This window comes from Oryctolagus cuniculus, chromosome 7 (genome assembly GCF_964237555.1).
Source record: "Oryctolagus cuniculus chromosome 7, mOryCun1.1, whole genome shotgun sequence".
Classification (NCBI taxonomy): Eukaryota; Metazoa; Chordata; class Mammalia; order Lagomorpha; family Leporidae; genus Oryctolagus; species Oryctolagus cuniculus.
The window spans coordinates 72,928,544-72,941,677 of record NC_091438.1 but is presented as its reverse complement, the minus strand read 5'-3'; the positions used below and the strand labels follow the sequence as shown (position 1 = coordinate 72,941,677).

The 13,134-nt window shown below is 38.7% G+C and overlaps 1 protein-coding gene across 4 annotated transcripts in view; it reads right to left on the bottom strand.

Moving 5' to 3' along the window:
• DPYD (dihydropyrimidine dehydrogenase) overlaps window positions 1–13,134 on the bottom strand; it is a 962,084-nt gene that overhangs the window by 638,242 nt on the left and 310,708 nt on the right. The gene's annotated exons all lie outside the window — the stretch shown is intronic.

The window sequence follows — 13,134 nt, the reverse complement described above, 5'->3', positions numbered from 1 at the left end:
CTATGCAGGCCCTCTATGGTCTGCTCCTTCCCTTACCGTCCAGACGAAAGACACAACAGAGAGGCAGACTCCAGCAATGCTGAGCTGCTCAAGATTTATAATGCCACTTCACTGAACGAACACTTGCTTACCTGAACCTCTTTCTGGAATAATCTTCTCCCTCTAACTTTTGTTATTACGCTAAAACTCAATCATCCTTTTAGGTCAATAAGACAACACCCTACTAGGAAGTTTCCAAGGATCTCCCACCCTCTTCCCACAACACATCTCCACACTTAAAGTTATCCCAGTAATGGTGGAAATCCCCAGTGCGCACCAACAAAGCTACAGGCATCTCCCAGTAACTCCCTACATAATCATGTTGTGTCGTAATTGTGTTTGTACCCAAGGAAGCTTTTACCATGAAGTCAAAGAAACTGCTTTCTCCACTATTCAACATACTTTTCCGTTTTCGTTTTTTTTTTTTTTTTTTTTTTTTTTCCACTATTCAACACTTTAAATCAGTAGGCGACTACTTCAAAATGTTTATGGAAAAAAATGAAATTAAAAGATCAGAATTTTTTTTTTTGGTGTACAAAAGTTTGAAATCCATGAAAAGTTTTCCCACAATACATACTTTCCACGAACTTTTTGAATTCCCTTATACCTAGTACAGATCATGGTAAATCTTTATGGAATGAATATCTAAATATGATGTAATTAGGTATACGCAAAGAGGATGCTCATAAATAGACACTCTGGAAACTTGGCAGAAAGTTTCCAATGATCACCTTTACATTATGGAATGCATTTTCTATACAGGTATGAGGTAGTATCTCTTCTACATATTCAGTGATGAAAATTCTTGATTATCTGTATTGCTCTGAATAGGTACTAAAGGAATCAATCCAAAATGAGGAATTTTCCCCCACATTATCTATATTGAACTATTGTTTCTTAACACATGGCTAATTAAGTCTTTGGCAGAAATCAGAACTCGCTTTTCCTTCACCTGAATTTTGGCCAGAAGGCTTAGTTTAAAATGAATCGCTTTACTCTTCATAGCAGTAAGATTTTTCAACTTGCTATTTTTCTTCCATCATGTAATGCTGTGCAGTTGATCTGGAGTATTAAAAAGCGCACATAGCCTAAGAACCCATAGGTTTTTGAATGAACAATAAATTACACTGTCATTCACTGAATTTTACATAATTTACCTTTTTTTTCTCTCTCTCCCCATCTACCTTCATCTTGGCTTTTTCTACCTTACTACATATGACTATTGTATATTCAGATGGCCATTTGATTTTCAAATGAGCCCAGTCTACAAAGCTCTGATAATATAGCATAAAATGCTTAAAGATGAATCTATCTTCAACTTTCAACTTATAAGATGCCCCAGAATTTTCCTTACCTAACAGTAATATTCCCTAATGGCATGGTGCCTGATCCTATCACCATAGTTAAGCAAAATGTAAGTTGTTGCTAAGGACTGATAATAACTTGCTAAAATGCTGCTGCTCCTGTATTTTAGCAAATAATATGCCTGTCATAATAATATACTAAATAGTGTTATTTAATGACCTGATAGAATTAACTCCTCTTCAAAGCAATTAGCTATAACTTGAATAAAACTGGTTCAAACCAGCTTTGTGGAATGGTTTTATTTTTACATGCCTGAAGGAATACTAATTTGATAAGTCACCTGGAATACTCAATTGATAAGTAATCAATAATTTCACTGTAGGAAGTGCAAAACATACTATTTTTGTTTTGGTTACAAATAAATAATAAATCTCATGTTGAAGAAAAGTATTATCCCTATTTCTACTCTCTGACATAAAAATGCTTTATTCTATTCTTTATTTCCTTCTAGATTATGAATGTAAATGTGAATTAAGACCTACCATAAGTGCAAAATTAGTGAAATAACAATTTTATGTTTTTTGAGCACATTTCTTTACTTGGTTTTGCAATGTCTTCTCCACACTTAACATTTTCTGTTATTTTTCTCTTCCTACACCACTCTCTCCTTCCCCCAATCATGTCTCTTCCTTCTTCCCCACAACCTCTAAGATGAGGTCAAGCCTTCCTTCTGTAAAAATAGTGTCACTTCTTCACTAAGAGGTGGCTAAGGAAAAGTCAACTCACTTGGCTGAATGTTACACATTAGAGATATGATGTAGTGAGGTGTGGTGTGTTGTCATTTTGATATTTCTTGAATTATTTCCCTGTCACTGAGGAAAAAGCTTCCTTCCAACTTTCAAAAGGTAAGACCTCTGCCTAGGCTTTTCCTTTCTGCTTTCTTCTGTTCTCTCCCTCCCATATCATCTCCAACTTGTTTTTCATTCACTTATTTACCCTGCTGTAAAACATGCTCAGATATCTCTATTAACGCGCAAAACTTCCCACCACACCTCCTCCCTTAAGCCATCCATTGTTTCTTCGTGATTATTGTATGAAGTTCTGTCAGCATCAGGAAAACTACAGGTTTTAGATTTCTGGTTCTGTCCTAAAGAAATTCAGAGGCTTTAGGGAAATCAAATACCCACTGTGAGCCAATTTCTGCAGCATTCAAATGAGTGAAAGTAAACACTCCCCAGGATTACAGAGAAAGTAGAAAGGGATCCTATGAGAACAAGGGTGCAAAGCCCCTGGTGCATAGTAGGCATTCAAGAAATGTCAACACAGCTCTTAAGCATTGATGGCTATTGCCCACTTTGACATTCACAATATGGTAGGTGCTCATACAAACGGAAAACAAAATTCTTTTTACAGGGTCCAATTTTAAAAACTTACAATTTAAAATATCCTTACAGAATAATCATGAAACAATCCCTACTCAGATTCGTAGACATTTATAATCCCCTAAATGACCAAGCACATGATTTTAGTTCATTTCTATTGTAACCTTTGAAGACAGCTCACATCTGTGACCAACAAGCCTATGTTGATTTGGGTGTCCTGCCCCTCATCTGCACTAATGGGTGAAACAGTCAGGAACACTATACGAATCCTCCCAGGATCCCAGAATCCTTTTAGCATGCTGTATTATAAATTAAAGGGAACTAAAAAATTAAATTTGCTGAGAAAAGAGTATATCAATTTTCAGCTAAAAAGATCAGGTCTTAATAGTAGGAATAGCCATTTTTAGTGTATTCTTTTATGTAAAAAATAAAAATGATGTGAATTTCAAATTTGTTACAAGGATTCTAAAAAGTTATAATGGTAGAGAGATAAGAATTGAGCAAAACAATAATTACTGATGTCTTAAGAGATGTATTTATTAAATATAGTTTGTATATGTGATAATGAGCTTTTTTTTTTTTATTTGACAGGTAGAGTTATAGACAGAGAGAGAGAGACAGAGAGAAAGATCTTCCTTCTGTTGGTTCACCCTCCAAATGGCCGCTATTGCCAGAGCTACACTGATCCAAAGCCAGGAGCCACATGCTTCCTCCTGGTCTCCCATGCAGGTGCAGAGGCCCAAGCACTTGGGCCATCCTCCACTGCCTCCCAGGCCACAGCAGAGAACTGGACTGGAAGAGGAGCAACCGGGACTAGAACCTGGCGCCCATATGGGATGCCGGTGCCGCAGGCAGAAGATTAACTAAGTGAGCCACAACGCCGGCCCCCTGTAATAATGAGTATTAAGTAGTACTGTAATACAACTCATTATTATTAATTCATTTTAAGAGGGTAAACACAAACCATGAGATCAAAGACCTGCCCAAAATTTTCTATACCTCCTTTTTCTTTTCCATGCCAATCAAACTACATTAGTAGAGAATATAGTTCACTTTTTCTACTTTATGGAATTTCATTGAATCTGTAAGGATTGATTTTATATTTCTATAATGTGTAATTTCATACAGAATCTTAGAGAAATACAATATTTAACTCTGAAGAGGGCAAAATGCTAATTTTACAGACCTATTTAATATTTTAAAAATAATAAAATAGCTAAATATATTAAGACATGTATTAGTACTACCTTTTGGTAAACAGAAAATATAGAAACCCAGCTACAGAGTTCTATGGAAGAAGCAAGCTTTCAAAGAAACAAATTGCAGCAAATATTGAGATAGATTATGTGCAGAAGAACTTTATTGGTTAATGAAAAATGGGAGGTAAATTTACATCTTATTTAAGTAACAAATATGTCTCATGAAATAAGTGTCAGTCTTATAAAGCATATCTCATAAATACTAGCTCATTTATAAATATATGTACATATTATACCACATTTTCTCTTAAAATACATATTTTCATCTACAACTAATATCTAGTATTTCCAATACAACTTCTTAGCAAATAATAATAAGGCTTAGTGGTATTTGAGAATATTTGCTTTTTTAAAAAAGATTTATTTATTTATCTGAAAGTCAGAGTTACACAGAGAGAGAAGGAGTAGCAGACAGAGAGAGAAGTCTTCCATCCACTGGTTAACTCCCCAGTTGGCTGCAATGGCCAGAGCTGCACCTACCCGAAGCCAGGAGACAGAAGCTTCTTCTGGGTCTCCTACTTGGGTGCAGGAGCCCAAGGACTTGGGCCTTCTTCTACTGCTTTCCAAGGCCATAGCATAAAGCTAGATTGGGAGTGGAACAGCTGAGATTCGAATCGGTGCCCATATGGGATGCCAGTACTGCAGGTGGTGGCGTAACCCGCTACACCACAGCGCTGGCCCTGAGAATATTTATTCTTTGTATCTACCAGCTGACTTTAAATCATTTTCCCTTCAATTATTTTGTATTGTCATTGTGTATATTCTCAGTAAAATAGGCTAATTTATTTTTGTTAAACTTCTTATTTGGTGAATTATTAAGTCTTTTAACTGTATGTAATTTTAAAACATCTTATCTCAAAACTAAAAAAAAAAAAAGAAAGGGAGATGGAAAGAAGGTGGGAGGGAGAAAGGGTCAGTAGGGAGAGAGGGATGGAAGGGGAGAGGGAGGAAAGGAATCTCATTATGTTCTTAGAATTATATCTGCAAATCACATTGAATCTATTAAAAACCTAATTAAAAACTAAAATAAAAAAATTTAAAAAGTAAATCATAGTGCAGGGTCTGGCACTGTGGCACAGTGTGCTAAGTTGCTGGCTGCGGTGCTGGTATCCCACACGAGTGCTGGTTGAAATCTTGGTTGCTCCACTTCCAATCTGACTCCTTGCTGGTATGCCTGCGATATCAAAGGAAGATAGTCCAACAGTTTGAGACCCTGCAACCCACATGGAAAGCCTAGATAGAGTTCCAGGCTCCTGGCTTTGGTCCCTCTCTCTCTTCTCTGTGTGCATGTGTGTGTGCACCCCTCTCTGTAAACCTGCCTTTCAAATAGACATAAATATTTTAAAAAATCATAGTGTTAATGAAGTTCAACCCTCATGTGAGCTAAACTTCACTTTTTCTCTATGATCACAATAGATCCTTCTAGCCACAAAGAATTATCTAATTATTATATACTATGATCAAAAGAAAAATGAAGCAATAATGAAGCCAAAAATACTCCATGAGTCAATCATGATGGAATAGCAACCTTCAACATGGAATTACAACATACTCACTGCAGCATGCTTTATATCACACGATTTCACTGCACTGTATTTTCTCATTCAGCTTAGGATGGTTAAGAAGACCAAACATAATCTTATCAAGGCCCTGGTTTCATATAATACCTATAAAACTGATAATATTGACTACTATTATTTTAAAAACCCTACTATATATAAATTTCTATGAACAGGTACTTTTTTTTTTTTTTTGACAGGCAGAGTTAGACAGTGAGAGAGAGACAGAGAGAAAGGTCTTCATTTTTCCGTTGGTTCACCCCCCAAGTGGCCGCTACAGCTGGCGCGCTGTTCCGATCCGAAGCCAGGAGCCAGGTGCCTCCTCCTGGTCTCCCATGCGGGTGCAGGGCCCAAGCACTTGGGCCATCCTCCACTGCACTCCCAGGCCACAGCAGAGAGCTGGACTGGAAGAGGAGCAACTGAGGCAGAATCCAGCGCCCCAGCTGGGACTAGAACCCGGTGTGCCGGAGCCGCAGGCAGAGGATTAGCCTATTGAGTCGCGGTGCCAGCCATTAACAGGTACTTTTGCTAAATGTTTGCCCCCAAAACACCATGAAGGCTGGGGATATTGACCAAATTTGACAAGTTTCAAGACTTGTTTCTTTGTTAAGAACACAGCTAATGATACCAATCTACCTCTCACATCCATACTTCCAACCTGATTTCTAGGCATAAATGGGTACATCTGAATGCCTACTAGATCCTTTCCCTAGGATGTTACACACAAACCTAAACATGCGATCAGAAAAGAACTCATCATCCTCCCCTGCTTTATTATTGGTAAGTTGCCACCATCATCTGTCTAGTTGGTCAGAAGAGGTGCTTCAACATCCTTGCCCTTCCTGTGCCTTCTCAATTCTGTTCTTCACTAACCATATCCAACCAGTTCTAAAATGACCTTTTATATTTCCTTATATTTGTTTCTCACTCTCAGCTCTCAAAGTCCTACTATTTTTTTAAAATGTATGAGGAGGAATAAACCCTGGATTTTTTTTAAAAGATTATTTATTTAAAGAGTTACAGAGGATATCCAGAGGCAGAAAGTGAGAGAGAAATTTAATCCGCTTGTTCACTCCCCAAATGGCTGTAATAGTGAGAGCTGGGCCAGGCTGAAGCCAGGAGCTTCTTCAGGTCTCCCACATGGGTGCAGGGGCCCAAGGACTTGGGTCATCCTAAGCTGATTTCCCAGGTGCATTAGCAGGAAGCTGGATTGGAAGTGGAGCATCTAGAAGTCAAACTGGTGCCCACACTGGATGCTGACATTGTAGGCAGAGGCTTGACCTTCTATGTCACAGCACTGGCCCCTCCAAGTCCTACTTTAGGTCTTTGATTTTATCTTGCCTGAATTACTGTAAAGCCACAGTGTAAAGTCTCCCAGTGCCTGGTTCTGTCCTTCCTCTATCCATTTCCATGGTTCAATCATTCACTCAATTTCATAACGCAATCAATTCTGCTAACCTCTTACCTCTTTTTTAATTCTTTATCTTTCACACTACAAATTAACATTAAATAACTACTTAAGTTCATTTGCAACATGCAAAACCTTCCATTGTTATATCTATTTGCACGTACATGTCTCTGGCAATGAAAACTCCAGCAGAAATAGGAAGCTATCATGTACAACATTCCCTATAGCTGAGTGCCCATTTCACTGCCACTCAAACACCCCCGATTTGTCCTTTTCCTACAGAAAGTTTATAGTCCTGGATGAATAAATAGAAATACCTGTAAGTAGTAGAAGAAAATGTTTTAAATACTGTCATACTGTGCTAACTATTGTGGAAAAGAAATACAGAACTGAGGAACCAATCTGGAAATGGCTGCATGTCCGTTCCCTCTCAAAACAGTAAGCTTCGTGATAACAAGGATCTATTAATGACATAGAAATTAAGTTACACAATCGACATTAGCATTAGCATTAGCATTAACAAATTTACAGGGATGAAAGGGGCTGGTGCTGTGGAATAACAGGTAAAGCTGCTGCATGCGACACCATGCCAATTCAAGTCCCGGCTGTCCCACTTCAGATCCAGCTCCCTGCTAATGTGCCTGAAAAAGCAGTGGAAGATGGCCCAAGTGTTTCAGCACCTATCACCAGCATGGAGACCCAAATGAAGTTCCTGGCTCCTAGCTCCTAACTCCTGGCTCCTGGCTTCAGCCTGGCCCAGCCCTGACCATTGCAGCCACCAGGGAAATGAAACAGCAGACGGACGATCTCTGACGATCTCTGACGATTTCTCTCTCTCTCTCTAACTTTCAAACAAAAAAAAAAATAAAGGTTGTTTATTAATCATCCATTAAAAACATGGTTTCCAAGGATAACATGTAAGTATTAGATTTTTAAATAGAATTTTAGTATTGCAAAGAAACAATTAAAATGTAATTATGAGTATAAAGCCATTCAATATGAATACATTTCATGTTGTGTCAAAACTATGCGTTGGCCGGCGCCGCGGCTCACTAGGCTAATCCTCCGCCTAGCGGCGCCGGCACACCGGGTTCTAGTCCCGGTCGGGGCGCCGGATTCTGTCCCAGTTGCCCCTCTTCCAGGCCAGCTCTCTGCTGTGGCCCGGGAGTGCAGTGGAGGATGGCCCAAGTGCTTGGGCCCTGCACCCCATGGGAGACCAGGAGAAGCACCTGGCTCCTGGCTCCTGCCATCGGATCAGCGTGGTGCGCCGGCCGCAGCACGCTGGCCGCAGCGGCCATTGGAGGGTGAACCAACGGCAAAGGAAGACCTTTCTGTCTGTCTCTCTCTCTCACTGTCCACTCTGCCTGTCAAAAAAAAAAAAAACAACTATGAGTTATTTGTGCTTCCTCTTAAAGTTGTCAAAAGTAGAAACTTAAAATCTATACAGGAATTTTGCTTCTTGTATAACCTTTTCACTTCAGGCTGCTTTCCGATCCTCCTTCTACAGAAAAAAAATGGTCACAGAGAGAAAATTATGATTTGTTGCCTTTACAAATTTTAGTATTTCCTTTTCCCTTCAAGCTTCTGCTTTTTTATTTTTTAAAGATGTATCTGTTTGTCTGAAAGGCAGAATGACAGAGAGGGAGAGAGCGAGATTTTCCATCTGCTGGTTCACTACCCAAATGGCTACAAAGGCAAGGACTAAGCAAGGAGCCAGGAACTCCGTTCTCGTCTCCCACATGGGTGGCAGGGCCCCAATTACTTGGGCTATCTTTTGCTGCCTTCCCAGATGCATTAGCAGGAGTGCTGTGTAGAAAGCAGGGCAGCTGACATTGAAACCAGCAGTCTTATAGGAGATGCCCATGTCCAAGTGGTGGCTTAACTCCCTCTGCCACAATGCTGGTCCCAACAAGCTTCTACTTGTTTTTTGTAAGAAAGATGATGGTAAGTTGCAAAATGCTAGAATCTGAGAATATACACACACACAGGGGAAAAAGAATACACTTAAATATAGTAGAAAGCAGTCAGAAAGAAACATGAGCTCTCTTTACCACCAAAAGTCTAGCACATTTCAGTCTATACAGCTGTTAACAGGAAACACAGAGTTAGACAAATCACTAAGGGCTCATTCAGTCTCCTCTAAGCCCCACATGATCCTGTATTACAGCCTAGAATTTTTCCACCAGAAATTCTGGTCATATAGCCACTGAAATCTCATTGCAAGGATTAAAAAAAGGCACAGAAATAGCATTGATTCAACTTGCCCTAGAGTACTCTATTAACCAAATATTTCTACAGTCAATAGAAGCAGAAAACATACACACACAAAACTCAAATATTTCCTTCAGTGTGTCCAAACAATGTTCTTTGGAAAATAACTTTATGAAAATGTTCATATTTTAGTAATTACAAATAGATAATATAATAAATGTTCCCATCTTCCAAAATATGACAATAGTATTTTTCATTATTAATCTTATTTTGTATCTGGTACATGAGTATTTTTACTCTTCTCTTGTATTTTTTCTTCTAAGGAGCACAAAGGCAAACAACTCCAATTTAAGTAAAAAGGAACAAGCAATTGAATTAACCAGTCTTGAATTTAATATAGTTTTACAGAAGATCAAACAGATATTGAACTAAGACATGCTTTTATACACCACTTGGTACAAAAGAGTACCCTTCTATCTAATCACATTACCTCTGAGATTCTTTTTTAAAAATCACAAATTCTATTCACCATTCAGTTCTTTTTCATATTTAGCATTCAGATGACTCTAATTTATCATAGAAGTTTTCCTGTGTTCTTTAATAAACTTTGCTATATAAAATACATGCTCTTATTTTCTTTAATATGGAGAAGAAGGATGTGCTTGCATAAGTAGTTAAGGACGTGTTCCAAAAAAAAATCCCCACTTGACTTCTCCAAAACCAGGAATATGAGTGGGTAGCTTTTACATTACTTCCTGGCTGAAGGCCACGGGAGCTAATTGTCAGAATTCATAGTGAGGAATTGATATAGAGGACAAGACAATGGAAAGAAAAGCTAAACAGGTTTTCTAGATCAAGTCCTAGCCTCTAAGGAAAGAAGATTGTGTGTATATTGTACGTGTGTTCTCTTTTTTCTTATCAAAAATTGAGAAACCATGTATTAATCATAATTTCTAGGATATACCTGGAGAATCACTAATTACTTCATAGAAAACTGATTAAATATAGTTCTCCATTTATTACTTTAGTAATTTTAATTTTGTGAATGGGTTTTTCTTCATTATTTGATAGTAAAATGAAGTAAATACTTTTTCAATTAAAATTCATCCTGAGAAACAAAACTAGCTGTTTTACCTGTTAGGAATTTTTAAAAAATTTTTTAAAGACTTTATTTATTTATTTGAGAGGCAAAATCACAGTCAGAGGAGAGAGAGAGAAAGGTTTTTCATCCACTGGTTCACTCCTCAGATGACTGCAATGGCTGGAGCTGAGCCGACCCAAAGCCAGGAGCCAGTAACTTCTTCCGGGTCTCCCACACAGGTGCAGGGGCCCAAGCACTTGGGCCATCTTTCAACTGCTTTCCCAGGCCACAGCAGAGAGCTGGATCAGAAGAGGAGCAGCCCTGACTCATCTAGAATTTCAATGCCGCAGGCAGAGGCAGAGGTTTAGCCCACTACGCCGCAATGCTGGACACTGTTAGTAATATTTTTATTAATTACACAAGTGTGCCATCAGGAAAATATATATTTTTGGGTATATCTTTCAAATAAGCTATTTTCTAAAATTATAACAGAGTTGAGGAACTCTGGTGCTTTTGTGAACAAAACAAATATAGAGACTCACCTACATTCAGCTATTTTAAAGTGTCAGTACAAAATAATAAGTAATGCAAATATCTTCTGCTTGAAAGACATGTCCTATATTGGTTTTCATAAATGAATCTAAGCAGGTACATATCCTTAAACAGATTTTGTTAGACAAAAGTTAATTTGATTCATATTGCACATGGACTTCCACTTAGAATGCTTATATGAAAACTATAAAAAAGCAATTAGTGTTCTTAAGTGATTCCTTGCATAGCTTGCAGATCAAATCCTCCCCTCTATCAGTTTTTAAAAAATAAAGTTTGATTGAAACATAGCCATACACATTTGTTTATATATGTTCTGTCCTTGCTCTCACACTACAAAAGTATACTTGAATAGCTGCAAGAGACCACATAGCCTAATAAAAACCTGAAATACTTATTATCTATTCATGTATAGAAGCTTTTGTAGATTCTTCATTTAACCTTATTCACTGGTTAGAAACTTAAATAGAAGACATTTAAATTCTATCTCTTAATATTCCTTTCTATAATTTGCCCCTTCCAAAATAATATTCCTGTTGAATTTGACCTTCTCTCTAAATACCTTTGGCGTATAATCCAAATGAGGCTGTCATAATACCACTAAAGATAAATGCCATTTTATTTTTGGAGAAAGGTTCTTACTGCTAATCCATCCCATTGAACAATTCTATACTTAATCTATATATTTTAAATCTTTATATTACCACTGCAAGTCTCTGTTGGTAATAGGCATAATGCAAAAAAATTAAATTTACTACACCATTACATACTAGCACACACCCATTGGGTAGCTAATTTATAAAAAAAAAAAGCAGGGGCCAGCGCTGCGGCACAGTGGGTAAGCTGCAACCTGCAGTGCTGGCATCTCATATGGGTGCCAGCTGCTCCACTTCTGATCCAGCTCTTTGCTATGGCCTAGAAAAGCAGTAGAAGATGGCTGAAGTCCTTGGGCCCCGCAACCATGTGGGATTCCTGGAAGAATCTCTGGGCTCCTGGCTCCAGACTGACCATGCTCCACCCCTTGCAGTCATTAGGAAGTGAACCAGCAGATGGAAGCCTCCCTCTCTCTCTCTCCCTTCCCCAAACTGCACCCCCCACCTCTTAACTCTTCCTCTCTTAACTCTTCCTTTCAAATAAAATAAATGAATTTTTAAAAAAATTATTTTAAAAACAACAAAAATAGCAAACTTTGGAAATGGTTGCACCATGTTAATGGAAAATAAAATGATATAGTTACTATGAAAATTTGATTCTTCCTCAAAAAAGAAAACATAGAACTAACAAAGGACCAGCAATTCCAGTTTTGGACAAACACATAAAAGGATTCAAACCAGGAACTCAGATAACTATTTGCATTGTTTGTATGTCCGTGTTCCCTGCAGCATCATTTGCAGTAGTCAAAAAGTGGAAGGAATACAATGTCCATTGATGAATGTACACATGAACTGAATATGGTATAAACATACAATGGAATACACATGCTACACCATAGATGAATGTTGAGAACAGTATGCTAAGTGAAATAAACCAGTCACAAAAAGACAAACACTGCACAATCCCACTCACATGAGGTCACTGGAAGTAGTCAAATTCATAGGGGTTGTTTATTAGCTACAGACTTTCAGTTGGTAAGACGAGAAGAGTTTCGTGGATGGATGGCAGTGATGGTGGCACAATAATATGAATGCATTTAATGCTGCTGAACTATTCACCTAAAAATGGCTAAGATGGTATATTATTTTATGTTCATTTTACCACAATTCTCAAAACAGAACTAGTTGCTGGCGTCGTAGCATAGCAGGTAAAGCCAATGCCTGCAGTGCCAGCATCCCCTATGGGCACAGGTTCAAGTCTTGGCTGCTCCTCTTCTGATCCAGCTCTCTACTATGACCTGGAAAAGCAGTGGAAAATCATCCAAGTTCTTCGGCCTCTGCACCCACGTAGGAGACCCAGAATAAGCTCCCATCTCCTGGCTTCAGATGGGCTCAGCTCCAGCCATTGCAGCCATTTGGGGAGTGAACCAGCAGATGGAAGATCTCTCTCTCTCTGCCTCTCCTTCTCTCTCTGTGTAACTCTTTCAAATAAATAAATAAATAAATATTTTTTAAAAACAACAAAAGGTCAGGCCCGGCACCATGGCTCACTTGGTTAATCCTCCGCCTGAGGCGCCGGCATCCCATATGGGCGCCGGGTTCTAGTCCCGGTTGCTCCTCTTGCAGTCCAGCTCTCTGCTGTGGCCCAGGAGGACAGTGGAGGATGGCCCAAGTGCTTGAGCCCCTGCACCCACGTGGGAGACCAAGAAGAAGCACCTGGCTCGTGGCTTCAGATCGGCACAGCTCCG